Here is a 16,176-nt window from a genome sequence, read left to right on the forward strand (position 1 = left end):
AATGTTCTGTGAGAATCAATTGTTTATATTGAACTGCCAATAAAAATTATTGCTATTTTACTACTTTTTTGTAAATGATGTGCTACATTCCTTTATATAGGCAAAATTTGTAATAAATCTGTGTATCTCCTCATATACACACACACACGTTTTTCCAGAGCCAGTTATTAAACATTTATCAGCACATCATTGTTTATAAATGATATTTCTTAAAAATCAATTAGAAATAACTGAAAAATTAACTGTATACAAAATAAATATTTTTAAAACTTGTGGGAACATTTTATTTAATAACATTGGTAGCAGGATTTGATTTGTTAATTGAAAATCTATTAAAGGAGAGAATCATTAAAACCCATACATACATACATATATAAAAATACGATTTCAGCTTAGAACAAATATTTATGACAATTTGCAAATTTAGGGGTATAAAGCTAAGGCCATTTCTTTTAGCATGTGTGCACTCATAAAATGCCCCTTGGTATTTCTTGCATAAATTACATCCATTAATGCAAGACTTTGAGGACATCTGCAAGCTGATTGATTTGCATAACTTGCCCAAGCTTGCACAAGCAGGTAAGTTTTAGAGCTGAGATTTGACTCCAGTTAGTATGAACACAGAATCTTTTTTTTTTAATGTTAAGAATGCTGCTTTTTATTGATTAGGCATTCATCTATGCAACAGCTTTTACTCTATCAGGTTATATTCAGAGCTTTGCTAGGTTTCTTCCCATTGGATTCTCTTGACTCTACTAACATTTTAGGATACCTGATCCCAGAGAAGTTCAAAGAAAACTCAAGTGAGAATTCCATTGCTCCCTAGTTCCTTGTAATTAAATAAGGTTAAATCATAGCAACATATGTTAATATTATAAAATTTTAATCCCCTAAAATTGGAATTGGGTCTGGTCTCACCAACTGACACAGTTCACTTTTTGTGCTATTCACAAACATCTCAATGCTATTGTTTTTCCTATTTTTCTTAAAACCTGTATTTTTAAGTAGTGGACTGCCCTAACTCATAGCACTCTGTGTAGATGCTGGAGAGCAGCCCAACTGCCAGGAGTATTCACTGTGCAGGAGGCATCAGTCAATGTGTGTGACAGAGACATAGGAGGACATGGGGAAATCAGTTACAATAGTTAGAATAGCTTTGTTTGGTAACAACAATACTTATTTAAACATACCATAAAACTTTCAATTCAAAAGCACAATGATATACCACTTTTCACGTATTAGGATTGCTAGAATCAAAAGGCCAGATAATAGCAAGTGTTGATGAGGACGTGGAGAAATTTGAACTCTCATATACTGCTGGTGGGAATGCGAAATGTGCAGCTGGAGACAGTCTGGAAGTGATTCAAGTGGTTGCATATGGAGTTCCCATATGATCCAGCAACTCTACTTCTACATATCTTCCCAAGATAAATGAAAACATATGTCTTCAAAAAAACTTGTACATAAATGTTTATAGAAGCATCCTTCACAATAATCAAAAAATAAAAACCCGTATTTCCAACAACCACTTTTTCAAATCCCAAGAAAAATATTACGATAGATGCTAATATATAATATGAAATACCCTTGTTCTAGTTGAAGAAAATGTTACAGCTTTGATGAGGGACCAAGAAAAAGATGACAAAAGGGATGTGTATTTATGTAGAAAGATTTTTGTGCTGGGCATATGGATAATGTTTTGGAGAACTCAATATTATAAACATATTAATTCATCCCACATATTTTTTAAATTTAGGCAAATTATTTAATTTCAATAGAAATATCATCTTTCCCCTTTTTGTATTTGTTAATAGGATTCTAAAGATTTCTTACAATTTTGAAGCTGATGAGAATTTGTCTTGACATTTTATAAAGAATACAGACTTACTTTACCACATGTTATTTAATTTCAAAAATTGCACAAATGTGAAAAGGCAGGTATTTTAACTAAACAGAAGAAGTATAAGAAGGGAACATAATTTAATAAGAATTGAATTTGTATACAAAATAACTGAGGATAGGAACGATTCTTGAATAAATTATAAGAAGATATTATTAGGAAATAAAATTCGGCCAGGTAACAGTGGCTTATGCCTACAATCCCAGCACCGTGGGAAGCTGAGACAGGTGGATCACAAGGTCAAGAGATCGAGATCATCCTGGCCAACATGGTGAAACCTTGTCTCTACTAAAAATACAAAATTAGTCGGGTGTGGTAGCACAGGCCTGTAGTCGCAGCTACTCAGGAGGCTGAAGCAGGAGGTGGAGGTTGCAGTGAGCTGAGACTGTGCCACTGCACTCTAGCCTGGGTGACAGAGCAAGACTATATCTCAAAAAAGAAAAAAATCAATTTGTCTCATACCTTATATTGAAATAAACTACAGATGAATTTTAAAATGTAACCTACCTAAAATATAAAGCCATAAAAGAATTGAAATGGACTACATGTAGTTGATGTCATTTAAGAAACAGCATCCTAGCAACAAAGCTTGTACAAGAAATCACAAATTAATATTTTGACATGTACAGAAATATTCTGTTTAGCAAAAAGTAATGTAAAATTTAAAGTGCAACAGCTAAGAGGGAAATATGTTTGCAGTATATAAATGCTTCCTATCTGTAATATATACAGAGTTTTAACACACCACTAAGAAAAAGATAGCAAAAAAAATCACATATACTAGTAATATTTGATTAAACATTCACTTATGAAGACATAGTGCTATGCACAACTAATAGAGTGCAAATCCACAGTTAATGAGATGTTACCTTTTACATAGTTCAAAATGATTATCACTGTTGTCAAGAGATGCAAGAGACATTCTTGAAAATTTGTAGTTTGTATACAGATTTCTATAGCCATTTCAGAAAGAAATTATCCTAAGGGAATAATCAGTGGTGTTAGAAGTCTAACACATAAGGATGTTCATGATTGTATTATTTACTTTTACCAAAAATAACTAAACAAAAGCAAACTGAATAGCCCCAAATAGGGTACATGTCCAACAAATTTTGGCACATCCATTTGATTGAAAGTTATGTAGCCACTAACAATCCTAGTTTCAAAGCATTTAATTATATGAGAAAATGCTCATGATATGTTCAGTCCAAAACTTAATGTATGCAATTTCAATTATTTTCTTTGTGGATACCCATACCGCCCCCCCAAACACATGCACCAAATCATGTTTATAAAAACAGTCACAGATGAACTGTTTATGTTAAATATTTATGATGAGTTTCTCTAGTTAATGTTATTATAAAAATTTCTATTTTCTTCTGAAGGTTTTAAATTTTTTTCCCAATTTTCTATAGTAAACCTACTTACTTTTATAAGTAAGAACTAGGTTATTAAAACAAAACCATAAGTTTTAAATTGAAGTTATTACATTGATTTTTCCAATTAAATAATAAATATGCAGTCAACAAACATTCACTGAACAGTTACTATATTCCTAGCACAATTCCAGACACAACATGTACAAAGAAATTTTCTGTCCTCTTCAACCTTACATCCTACTTCAGAATCACACAAAAACACTTCCCTCAGACTGATGCCACAAAGAGTGTGTTTGGGGAGCTCAAAGCAGCTAAGTGGGGGATCGGAACCCTTATGTTCTTGTGACTCAGCTAACTCAAAATACATTCTCTATCTATGTAAACATTCGTTACCTGTGGATGCCTCAAAGGCAAGCCACAAATTGACGTCAGAGTGGTCAGGTACCTGACGGCATAACAGAAGATATGCATAGCTTAAGTCCAGACTATCCTTCCGAGAACTCAGATGTTGCAATTCTGGTTTTCCAAAACTTGGCATTTCAAGTCTCTGTATCTTTAGAGGAGACTCATCACTTTTCTGCCCCATGGTTTATGCAAATTCATTAGTAGTCGTGGATCCAAAGACATGCCTACTTACAGCCAATGGGGGAAGAGATTTATTCTATCAGTTCTGTCATTTAAACAAATTCAGTCCTATCCACACTCTTTCACTCGTCTTAGATTCTAAATTTCTGGAGGACAGAGACCCTACAGGCTATTCTGAAATCTGTATAGAAACTAACTTAATCACATAAATTCTTAATAAAGACACGAATGCTTCGGGATGATTAACACTGGGTTATTCAGTATGTAGTAGGAAACTGTGCCCATTATATGATTAACGACTTACCTGGGGTGATGTATAAATATGCTCTTACAAACATGTCTATACGAGCTTTGCTTGCTGTGATGAAAATCATGTTTCCAGACTATTTACACAAAATTAAGCTGACATTGCCAAAAAAAATGAGTTACTCTTAGTTGTGAGAATCTATATCCTTTTATAGTGGCCTCTGCTACTGGGGTGGGGAGGGACAAAGAATGAAGGAAGGAGAGTATTGTCAGGGCTGGATTATTTCTACATAAAAACTTATATTGAATATGTGAAGTAAATCCCATATTTAATTTGTTCTATCTTTTTCTTTCCTGAGAAAAGAGATTTTGGCTATTCTAGCACTTTCACTATTTTGCCTAATTAAGACACATGTCTAGTTATTAGGAGAACTAAGAAATATTCCAAAATCTGCATAGAGCTCAGAAGAAAATTATCGTACTTCCTAAAACCAGCATTTTTAAACTTCCACAAGAATCACAATATTCTGTGGAGCTTTACAATTTCCTGGGCCCCTTTCTCAGCAATTATAGTTTTAGTAGATTGGCTGGAACCAAGAATTACTATTAAAACAAACAAATAAAAAACCTTACAAGGGTAATTCGGATATACCCTAAAGGCAGAGAACCACCATCTTAAATCTTAAGATTAATGATTCCTGAATAATTTTTAAAATCATGTCAGGACATTAGTTGAGCATGGGTAACATGGCAAGATGCTGTCTGTACAAAAAAATTAAAAATTAGCCAAGTATGGTGGTGCACGCCTATGGTCCCAGGTACTCTGGAGGCTGAGGTGAGGAGGATCACTTGAACCCAGGAGGTTGAGGATGCAGTGAACCACGATTGTACAACTGAAATCCAACGTGAGTGACAGAATGAGACCCTGTTCCAAAACCAAAACAAAACAACAGAAAAAACAGAAAATTAATTGTTCATATAACAGAGTTTTTAATAACCTAGATATATCAGTTTAATTCAATTTAGCCAGTATTTACAAAGTATCCATTATGTAAAAGTTATTTTGCTTTAATTGGGGGAATACAAAGACATACTAAAAAATAAAACAAAACAAACCTATTCCACAATTACATAAATAAACTTCAAGAGAGACTCTATAGAATCTACAAGATTTGGAAAAGGCGCTATCCTCTTAGCATCTTGCGAAGTTTGAAAGAGGGAGAGGTCGTATCAATCTCATAAAATTATGAAAATCGCATTAAATATAGAGTTTTTGAGTTGAGGGAATGATGGGGATGTGACAAGCTGAACTGTAGAGTAGGACAGGGAAGGCCACTACTGAAGTAGGGAATGGAAAATATGGGGCAAACTGGCTGCAGCATAAATAAAAAAGATAAAGTGAGAACGTTCTTTTGGAAAATTAATTCTATAGGCAACAACTCAGTCTATTACAACCATAGAACTTAATAAAAAGTCATTTTCAAAGAAAGCTTAAAAAAGAAAAGAATACCAATGGAATAAACTAGGGGAAAAATTAGGTTGTAATGGGATAGGGTTTGATTCTGTGTTCCCACCCACATCTCATGTTGAATTGTAGTTCCCAGTGGTGACTGAATCGTGGAGGCGGATTTACCCCTTGGTGTTCTTGTGATATTGAGTGAGTTCTCACGAGATCTGGAAGTTTGTGGCACATCCCCCTTCACACTCTCTCCTGTTCCCGTGTGAAGATGTGCTTGCTTCCCTTTTGCCTTCTGCCATGATTGCAAGTTTCCTGAGGCCTCTCCAGCCATGCCTCCTATACAGCCTATGGAACGGTGAGTCAGTTAAACTCATTTCCTTCATAAATGACTCAATCTTAGGTAGTTCTTTATAGCAATATGAGAATGGACAAACACACGGTGTTAAAGAAATAAAATAGGGCATGAACCAACAATATTAAAATCACATATGTCAGATACTATAATAAACAGAACACCGTGCCTGAAATTTAATTATTAAAATAAGGCATAAGCATTAGTGCAGAGGATAAATATAAAAAATTAAACATTTAAATAAATTATGCCAAATGTCATTAAATCAAAGGTGCCATTAATGGTAGTAATGTTGTCATTCTATGTACCACTCAAAAACAAAAAGTGCTGCAATTGCACTATAATGTAATGCTGTCTTATTTCTTAGAATTTTTATATTCACCAAAGGAGCTTGCTTAATCTTAAATATAGATTATTTTGTACACAGCATTTTGGCGTACACAAGAATGGATACTATAAATACAATAAATTAGTCAAGACAGTCCTAGTTCTTCACATTGTATCCAATCGTTCTAAATCACTTTTCAACTCAGAGTTATTGATATTTGTGTTTTTCTTTCATTAAATATCTTGGTAATGGCAACATATCAGCATATCATCATTTAATTGTGGCTACCAAAGCTTAGTCAGAAAATACAGCCTTGAGTCATTCCCCCATTGATATTTGTTTCAAAGATAATCCAACATACAAATGGTGTTCCTGAATAACAATTAAAAGAATTGATTTTTGAAAGTGTATTCAAAATTGTAAGAGAAAGATACCCATGGAATAAGTTATACTCTGTTTCGAAAACATATATATATATATATGCACACACACATATATTTATAGTTACATATATTTATATATACATATACAAAATTTAGGTATGAGAAAAATGCTTACTAAGATATTACATTTCAAAAATAGGCTATGTAGTGTGTGATGTAAGCAAATGGGGCTGAGATCCAAACTGCTCAAGTTCCGATCACAGTGTTTCCAGTTGCCATCTGTGTCCTCCCAGGCAATCTCTGCTACCTCTCTGGGGTGGAAATAATACGCCACCGTCAGGGTTGCAATCCAGATTAAAGAACCATCAGTAAATGTGTTTAATAACTGTTAGTACCTGTATCAGCATTCAGAGAGTTTCACTCTGGCCAATGAGGAGTAATAGGAACCGGATTTACTCTCCCACCTGAAACTAGAAAATTGGGCCACCTGTATGAAACTAAGGTTTTCAGATTAAACGTGAGGCAACAAACCATAAAGATCCCTGAGAGACAAGCAAGAACTGAGGTGAATTCTGCTGTTGCCACATTTTTTTAACCCGGGGAAAGTTTCCAGGCTGTGGTGTAGGTGGGAGATCCCAGACAGAGCCCAGTGATTTCCCAGAGTTGACTTGGTGGAGATGGGAGTCTATGGAGGCTCAGGGAAAAGGACTGGAGAAGAGAGAGCTTCACAGATAGGAAGATCTGAAGATTTGCAGAGGGTTCCTTCAGTCTTCAGCTGAGGATAGATCAACATATGCTTGTAAAGAAGCCACCTAAGGCCCGGGAGAGAATCGCCTGAAAGAATTAAAGAAAATAACTTCTGAGCTTCACACAAAGCCAGAAACGGTTCCTGTTCCCAAGAGCCAGACTGGGAAAACTCCTAACTTGTGGGACATGGGATAGAGTAGTGAGATAGTTTGTCATATGAAAGAATTAGCTCTAGACCCAATGCTGCTTGGTCCAGCCTGACAAAGCTTAGAAGCAAGGCCTGAACCCCTCGGAACGTGTCTGATCAAATCTTTTGCCTATTTTTTTCAGTTGGATGTTTTGTTTTTTATTATTGAGTGTTCAAGATCTTTATCAGATATGTGGTTTGCAAATACTTTCTTTCAATGTGTAGTTTTGTATTTTCATTATCTAAACAATGTCTTTCAAGGGCAAAAACTTTTATTTTGATAAATTCCAATGTACTAATATGTACACACAAATGTTCGTAGCAGCTTTATTAATATTAGCAAAGAACTAGAAACAGTGCAAATGCTATCAACAGGTGAATGAATGAATAAATCTTGGTATATTCATAGGATGGAATACTACTTAGCAATATAAATATTTATGCAAAAATATGAATGCATCTCAAAATAATTGTGCTTAGCGAAAGCAATCAAATCCCCAGCCCTCCCTAAAAAGAGTATATACTGTATGATTTCATTTACATATAGGTCTAGAAAATACAAGCTGACAGGCAGTGAGTAAAAGCAGATCAGCTGTTGACTGAGGAGGTGGGAGTGAGAGAGTTGGGGTGGACAGCTCAAAACAATTACAAAGAGACACAAGGGCCAGGCGCAGTGGCTCACGTCTGTAATCCCAGCCCTTTGGAGGCAGAGAGGGCAAATCTCCTGAGGTCAGGAGTTCACGACCAGCCTGGCCAACATGGTAAAACCCCATCTCTACTAAAATACAAAAAAATTAGCCAGGTGTGGTGGCACATACCTGTAATTTCGGCGCATGCCTATAATTTCAGCTACTCAGGAGGCTGAGGTAGAACTGCTTGAACCCAGGAGGCAGAGGTTGCTGTGAGCAAAGATTGCACCATTGCACTCCAGCCTGGAAGACAGAGTGAGACTATCTCAAAAAAAAGGTGAGGAGGCGGCACAAGATCACATTTAGGAGTGGTGGATGTGTTCATTATCTTCATGGTGGTGACTATTTCATGGGAATATATAAATATACACACACATATATATTTTTAAACATCATATTGTATACTGTAATATGTGCAATTGTGTGTGAATTATACTTCAATAAAGCTCTAAAAATTAGTTACTCAGCCATATAAACATAAAAAACAAATACAAAGAAATAAAATCAAGCTAACTTCAGGTTTTTCCATTGCTGTATAATTTTGTTTTATTCACCTAGTGATTTTAAAAAGGCCATTGACAGACTTTAGTATATAAGAACCCTGAGCATACAGCACCTGTGATACCTTTTTTTAACTAAGAGGTAACTAATTGGCAGGGCACTGTGGCACACGCCTATAATCCCAACACTTTGGGAGGCTGAGGTAAGCAGATCACAAAGTCAGGAGATCAAGACCATCTTGGCTAACATGGTGAAACCCCGTCTGTACTAAAAATACAAAAAATTAGCCGGGCATGATGGCACATGCCTGTAGTCCCAGCTACTCGGGAGGCTGAGGCTGGAGAATTGCTTGAACCCAGGAGGGGGAGGTTGCAGTGAGCTGAGATCATGCCACTACAGTCCAGGCTGGACAATAGCATGATACTCTGTCACACACACACACAAAAGAAGTAAGTAATTACAAATTACTCCATGTATGGCAACACTGTAGACTAGTGCAGGGTGCTGTTGGAAGGTATCCTCCTGAGGGCCCTGATTCAGTCTGAGTTTCCAAAGGTGGTGTCCCCAGGGAAGTGACATCTGTGCTAAGGAAAAGAAAACTTCCTGGGTGAAAAGAAGTCAGAAGAGTATTTTTGGAAGAAAGAGGCTGTGTAAATGAAGTTTTCTCTTACAGGCAACTAAAATCTGCTTTAGAGAATATGGTACCAGACTCAATTCCAATGTTTAAGAGCTTGGTTAAAGTCGCACTAGTAAATGGCAAAGACTACACAAAACCTAAACAGCTCTATTTGACCCATATGATTCCAAAAAGAGGTTTATAATTCAATCACATGAGCTAAAAAGGGGAAGAGTCAGACTGCCCCTGGGAAAATACAGAAGATCTATGCAGAAGTTTTCAAATCTCTGCTTTTTAAAACACTTCCAGTGTTTCTTGCTGGAAAAATTCCAAATAGGTTTGCAGGATAATGAAAACCTGCACCATTTGCTCTTGGCTTACTCTTCTATGTGTTTTCATCAGCCTCTCTTTATCACGCTTCTGTCATATTGAAAAATCCCCAACTTTCAAAGGCACTGCCATCTTCTTCCTTTGCCTATATTGCTCCCTCTGCCCCACCTTTGCCTGAGAGTGACAACATTGTGTGTTAAGATTTCTAATGAAATGCTCACTGGGTGGAACTACCTGTGCCTGGGTTTGACCCTATCCTTTAGCCAACATAGAGGATGTGCCTCGTCAAACCCGCCCTGCATCCCTGTTATGGCACTCTTTAAAAATACATGTCAGTTTTCAAACCTTTTTAAGAAATAAGAGATGGAGGTCTCGCTATGTTACCCAGGCTGGAGTACGGTGGCTCTTCACAGGCACGATCACAGTACTACAGCCTGAAACTCCAAGGCTCAAGAATCCTACTGCCTCGGCCTCCCAAGTAGCTGAGACAACCTTACAAGAAATGATGACAGAGAGATCTGAAAGTTCAACACCTTCAAACTGCAGCATTTCATGGGTTGACAGGAAACAGTGACTATCTTTGGAAGAGTTGGAATCACATTCCTAAGCAGTGATTTTCAAGCATTTTTAACAGTGGGGTGCTTTCTTGTCCACATGAAACCACAGCTGTGATTCCACCTTACAATACAGATTAAAATAGGCCTTTATGAATAAAAGTTTAATTTATAATTTCATACTTGTAAGGTAAGCAATAAGAACAAAGAGGCTATTTAGGAAACACTGAATTTTAGTACCTAACACACTTGAGTGTATGTGCTTTCTAATTACTATTTTTTTTTAAGCTTTAAATATGGCATTTAAGAAGTCACTCAAACATTTGCAAACCCTGAAGCAGTCTTCCCTCTAGCTTGGAAATTACTGTACTGCCTTACGTCAGAAGTAGAGCTTAGACTGAAATCAGTGAGTATTCAGGAAATTCATTGGTGTTGCTTGCTTTAAGCCCAGGTCTTTCTTTCCATTGCATCACTGCTCCCCAGGCTTTGTGAATTTGCCCTGAGGAGTTACAGACAGGCATTTGCACAGACCTGAGCCTCTAATTAACAGAGCAGAAAATAACATTGCTTCAGGTGGGAGCAGAAGGCCCTGGACGATGCTGGACCACTGCAAGCTACTCATTTCCCTGAGAGGAGTGCCAGGCCAGATCGTGCAAGCTTCTAGGAAAAATTTGGTGAGGCCACAATTAACCGGGCTTGGGCAGGTTAACAATGATAAAAAGGGAAGATATTTGACTTGGTCCAAATACTTTCAGGAACAGGTAGTATCAAGTGCATTTGTGAGGTTCCTTTACCACAATAGAAGCAGATAGCTTCTAAATGAAGTGATTGTGCACAAGCTTAGAGGAAATCTGAGCCACCGTCAAACCACATGGGGATAATAGGCATCTCCACACAGCGACCGGAGCTCTGTACGGCTAATACACACAGACGCTGTGGGCTTCAGCTCGTCTAAAAAGGCAGGGAGGTTGCACGGTATATTAAATTCACCGATTTTTACAGCTAACATCTGGCCTCAAGGACAGCTGTGGTCAGGTTTAGTGAAAGACTTCAATGAAAAATGGTTAAGTCAAAATATTTGGCCTCTCCGTTTGCATTAAAGCAATGTGTTAATCAGTCAATCTGCATTGGTACTTGATATTTACCAGTTTCATTTTATTTGAGGCAAGAATAAACTTCTCAACAAAGTTAAACATCACCCCTTGGACTCAAAGGAATCTTATTCATGTAGTGCTGCCTTTTCAGTTTGAAAAACATATATTTTTATTATTATGAAAGTAATAATGTTTCTCTTCACATGCCTTGAGTCTTAATTCATATTGAAGTAGCTTGGCCCTCGATAAAGGACAAACAGAGCATAGTGTGTAAAATGATTGGCATCTAAGCCTCCCTGCATGTCTGAGATTTTGAATAATAGGGTAGTTAGCATGAATGAACTCCTACATCATACACATGAAAACAAGACTGCGGGGTTGAGGGGTTTTACATTCAGTGCAGAAAGTTGTCTCCCAAAATCTGTCGAGTCCACTTTGCAGTCTGTTTCTAATCTCTCAGAAACACAACATGGGTTTAATGTGACCCTGAAGGATGTCAGGAAAACAGGGCTTGCCCTATGATCCCCCGTGTGAAGCTTGTTGAACTAGTCTGAGCACATTTGGAACAAATCAAGATGGTGAACATCTGCCTCCCTTTGTTAGAAGAATCCTTCTATTTATAAATAAACACTTCATCTGGAAAAGATGGTGAATTCCTTCAGTCCATGTTGCTTGTCTTGAGCTACTTGAGCATGGGGTGAGTGGCACATGGTGCATTCTGAATCCCATCAGAGGACACAGAGAATGAAAAATAATTAGCGACTAATACCTTGCGGGATTCTGCCTAGTCCTGTGTGGCAGCTGATTCAGCTACCTGGAAGACGCTCGGGACGTTATCTGGACTTTCCTTACTTACACAACTAAATGACCCAGAGGTGCTTGAGGCCCCTGAGAGAGAAACACAGCCTCAGTCAGCATTTCCTAACTGTGGAAATACTGAAGAGGCCACAAAGACAGATGTCTGCCTTCAGCCGCCCCAGTGTGGGTATTCACTACGATCAGGAGGGCAAAGTATACCCAGAGGAGATAGCTCTTTTAAGGGGCTGTGGGCATTAGAAAATAGGACTTTTAAGGAGATGTTGGACCTTCTATGCCTCTTGCATACCCCAGCTTCCTTCTCCAGCTCTCATGAATGCACTGCACATAACTTTACTACAGCTCTTCAGAGTGACCTCAACAATATTGCTTACAGCTTATTTAATGGGTAGGGGGCTTCTGAGAATTCGGGAGAATAATGTTTTGCTAAATGTTGCAGAAATTAAAAGGCTATGTTGAGAGTGAGACCACTGTTACTGAAAAGATGATACTTTTTCATACTTACCTTCCTACTGAATGGAGACTGATTTGATTTGAATAATAAATTATTACAGTGTGATTTTGGACATGATACTCAACTCTTGTAGGACAATTTCTCTAGTTCAAAAGCAATGAGAATACTGACATTTGAAGAGTAATCTTCACCACGTGTCTTCACTTATATTTACAATTAGTGTCCCCAAAATAATCTTGTGTTGAGGAGATGATCAACCCATTTAACATAAGGCTAAATAACCCATTTTTTAAAGAAAGGAAAAGCATTTTAAAAGATGCTCAAATAAAAAGCTGAAAAGAACTTTTGGTTCTTGAACTAAAATTGTGGTTGAACAATTCTATTTCCAGGCATTTACCCAAAGGAAATAAATTATTAATCATGTGCCCCAAGACACATATTCAAGAATGTATGTGAGCGTGTGTGTGTGTACATATATAATATGTAAACTATAATATAAAAGATATACTATCTATATGTAATAAATAAATAACATGTATATTGTAGTTACCTATCTCAAAACATTTCAATGTCATGCAAATAATTGAAAAAAACCCAATGGCCAAATAAACTATGGCATATTTATGCAATAGAATAGCATAAAATAGTACAGATGAATAAACCACAGCTTTAGACATCAACACAAAAGAATCACAACAGCATAATAAGAAAATTCAAGTCAGAGGAAGTACATGCAGTATGATTCCAATTGTATGAATTTCAAAGATAATCAAAACTAAATAATACATTATTTGGGTGCATTCTAAAGTCATGTAACATCCTAAAGAAAACCACAACGAGTATCACAAAAGTCAAGATAGTGGTTACATTTGATGGGGAGATGGGGTGAAGCACAGAACTTGGTATCTAAGAAAAATGGCCCAATTCATGTATTTACTTGGATGCTGGGTTTTCGGGTGCTTGTTTTATTTTTATTTTTTACAAACTCTTTATTCAAATGTAGTATATATGCACAGAAGTGTACAAATAGAAGCAGGCAGCTGAGTGAATGAGGCCAGCAATCTCCAGCACACCAGCACCAAAACACCCTACATCTGAATCTCTATCCTAATGAAGAGAAACACAGCAAACAAAAACATACAAAAGAAGCAACAGCAAGTCACTAACACTCTCTCAAAGGTAGCTGCTGTTCTGACTTTCAACACTATAGATTAGTTTTTCCTCTTTTTGGACTTTATATTGATGGAATTACGTAGTATGCACTTTTTAAAAATCTGGCTGCTTTTCAATATTTTGTTTATGAAATCGACCCATTTTGTTGCATGCAGAAATAGTTTGTTCATTCCCTGCTTTATTGTTTATTTTATATACGTTTCTGTGTTTGTATTATATTTCTCAATAAAGCAAATAAAAATAAAACTTTGAAAGATCAGATTCAGTAGTAAGGAAGTCCTTGTTACCCTCTGCATGTCCATTAAAGTTGTAACTTCTAACAATCCAAATATTTTAGACATTAAATATTTCCAGAGAGTCTGGAAAGAAAGTTATTTCTCAACACATCAGTCTTTCTACTTTTGCTGCCAAGTCCAGAGTAGACACAGGGACAACAAATATGGACTCTGTCAAGTAATTTCACCTAAAGTGTTTCTAAGACCAAAATTCAAAGAGCAAAAACAAAAAAAGATGCTGCTTACCCAGATTCCCCCAGTTGAACCACTCCTGACCAAGTTGTGTAGTAGATAACTTGTCTCAGGCACCCGGCTCTCACCAGGCTCACACCTGCCCCCGCACACCTGCTTACCCTTTTGGCCTGTCTTTGCCCTTTTGATCTGTAAGTCCTACTTCTGTACCATTCTCATTCCATGTGAATGAGGTCTCTCCATGTGCTTGCCTCTTTAATATTGAAGGAAAGAAGGCTGATAAAATAATTCACAGTGAAATATGAAAAAGAAGGAATTATTCTATCTTTCCAGAGGCTGTTGATATTTTACAAGGGCAAAGTTATCATAAGGCATCGGCTGTGAGAAAACATTGGGAGACTTTTGTGTGGGTCCTTTGCATTCCATCAGGTGGGCATCACCCTAGTTTGCTTGCAATGACCCTGTGTGCACTGGGAGATTTTGTTTATTCTAAGCAAGGAGACTTCTGACAACAGGAAGAAGGCTTTTTAGCCTTATTATCTCTGTGGCCTCCAAACCAGAAACCAGAATTCAAAGATGAAAGCTAATCTTCACAGCAGAAAAAATGTTTCTGAGCTGCTGCCACTGCAAAATATAAAAAGTCAACCCCTAAAAAGGCTGCGATGGAAGAATGCCCAAGTGCTGCCCACTCTTCTGACCAGGCCAAGCAATGCCTGGAAAATGCCTGCCTCTCTAGTTGTGTCTGAGGGTGGAGATTTATTGGTCCACTGGGAAACAGGCTTGGGGACAGCTGCCTGAATCCAGACCTGGGCCCGCTTCCAGCTGGATCTGAAACTGTTTTCCTAAAGATGTTGCTTTCCCTGCACCCTTCCCTCAGGGAGGGTGTTCATCCTCCCATCTCGGGAGACTATACTTTCAGATTTGCCTCAGAGCCTTGTTTGTGCCTGCTGTCCTAGAATCCATTTTGGTTTGCACTTGTCCTGGATTTTTTATTTTCTAACAAGATATTAGTAGTAGTAGTTACATTAAAGAATGATGGGAAAGCTTGGATACACCTCTACTTTGTATCTCTAACTTTTGCCAGGGTCTCGTCCAGGAGGGAGCAGGTAAGTGATTAGTGAGCTGAGTTCTTATTTTATTGCCTGGTTACAGCAGAAAGACGACCCATGATAACCTACTCTCTTGTCTCAAGTCTTTTAGATTAAACACCACTTTCGTGCATGCAGGATACTGGCTGACAAACTAGAGCTGGGTTGAACACCCACAGCTGGAGACAGCTCAATTCTTCCAATCTCCAATGATATGATACAAGAAGCATTCCAGCCAGCACTTTGGCCTGCAAGATACAAGAAGCCACAAGGTCACTAGTCAGATCTTATGCCAAGGAAGTGGGGAAGTGTTTGAACTGGTACCCAAACCGATGTATTTAGCTTGAAAACTCTTATTCTTAAGCACATTGCCAACCACTCCTCACTTTCATTAAAGATTACGGCAAAAGGTGCCACCTCCAATCTACTCTATGTTCTTTCTTCCTAGAATTTCATATCCATGGAATTCCATATCCATGCACTCAGTTGTGTCATTGTGTCAAGGTCACAGCTCAATGCCAACTGCTATACTTCAGTATTTAAAAGCTGGTAGGAACTCTGGACGTTAGTGCAATTATAATTCTCTAGTCTCCTCATAATATTTCTTGACAATTCCTTTTCTGACCTTTGATTAGCTCACTCTCCACTCGAGCAATGATGTAAAACACAAATTTCCTCAAGCACACTCTTATACCTACCCTTCTTCTCTCAAAAGCTGACTTGCATCCTACATCACTTTTGGAGGACATTGAGGAAATTGGCTACACATTTCTCAAGCTTTAGATACCACATCCTCCCTCCTACTTTGTGCTTTCTTCTATTAACAGC

At 37.5% G+C, this 16,176-nt stretch overlaps 1 long non-coding RNA gene across 2 annotated transcripts; it reads right to left on the reverse strand.

Moving 5' to 3' along the window:
• Window positions 1-281: 281 nt before the first annotated feature.
• LOC128928380 (uncharacterized) lies at window positions 282-14,391 on the reverse strand. 2 transcript variants are annotated; one of them, XR_008473290.2, is made up of 4 exons: window positions 14,315-14,391; window positions 8,385-8,498; window positions 5,744-5,914; window positions 282-5,035 (listed from the first exon to the last, which is right to left on the reverse strand). It is a non-coding gene; the product is annotated as an uncharacterized LOC128928380 (long non-coding RNA). The 2 variants fall into 2 exon arrangements; XR_013523686.1 differs by having other exon boundaries at window positions 5,744-7,466.
• Between the last annotated feature and the right edge of the window lie 1,785 nt (window positions 14,392-16,176).

The sequence above is a fragment of the Callithrix jacchus genome, chromosome 11 (genome assembly GCF_049354715.1).
Source record: "Callithrix jacchus isolate 240 chromosome 11, calJac240_pri, whole genome shotgun sequence".
Taxonomy (NCBI): Eukaryota; Metazoa; Chordata; class Mammalia; order Primates; family Cebidae; genus Callithrix; species Callithrix jacchus.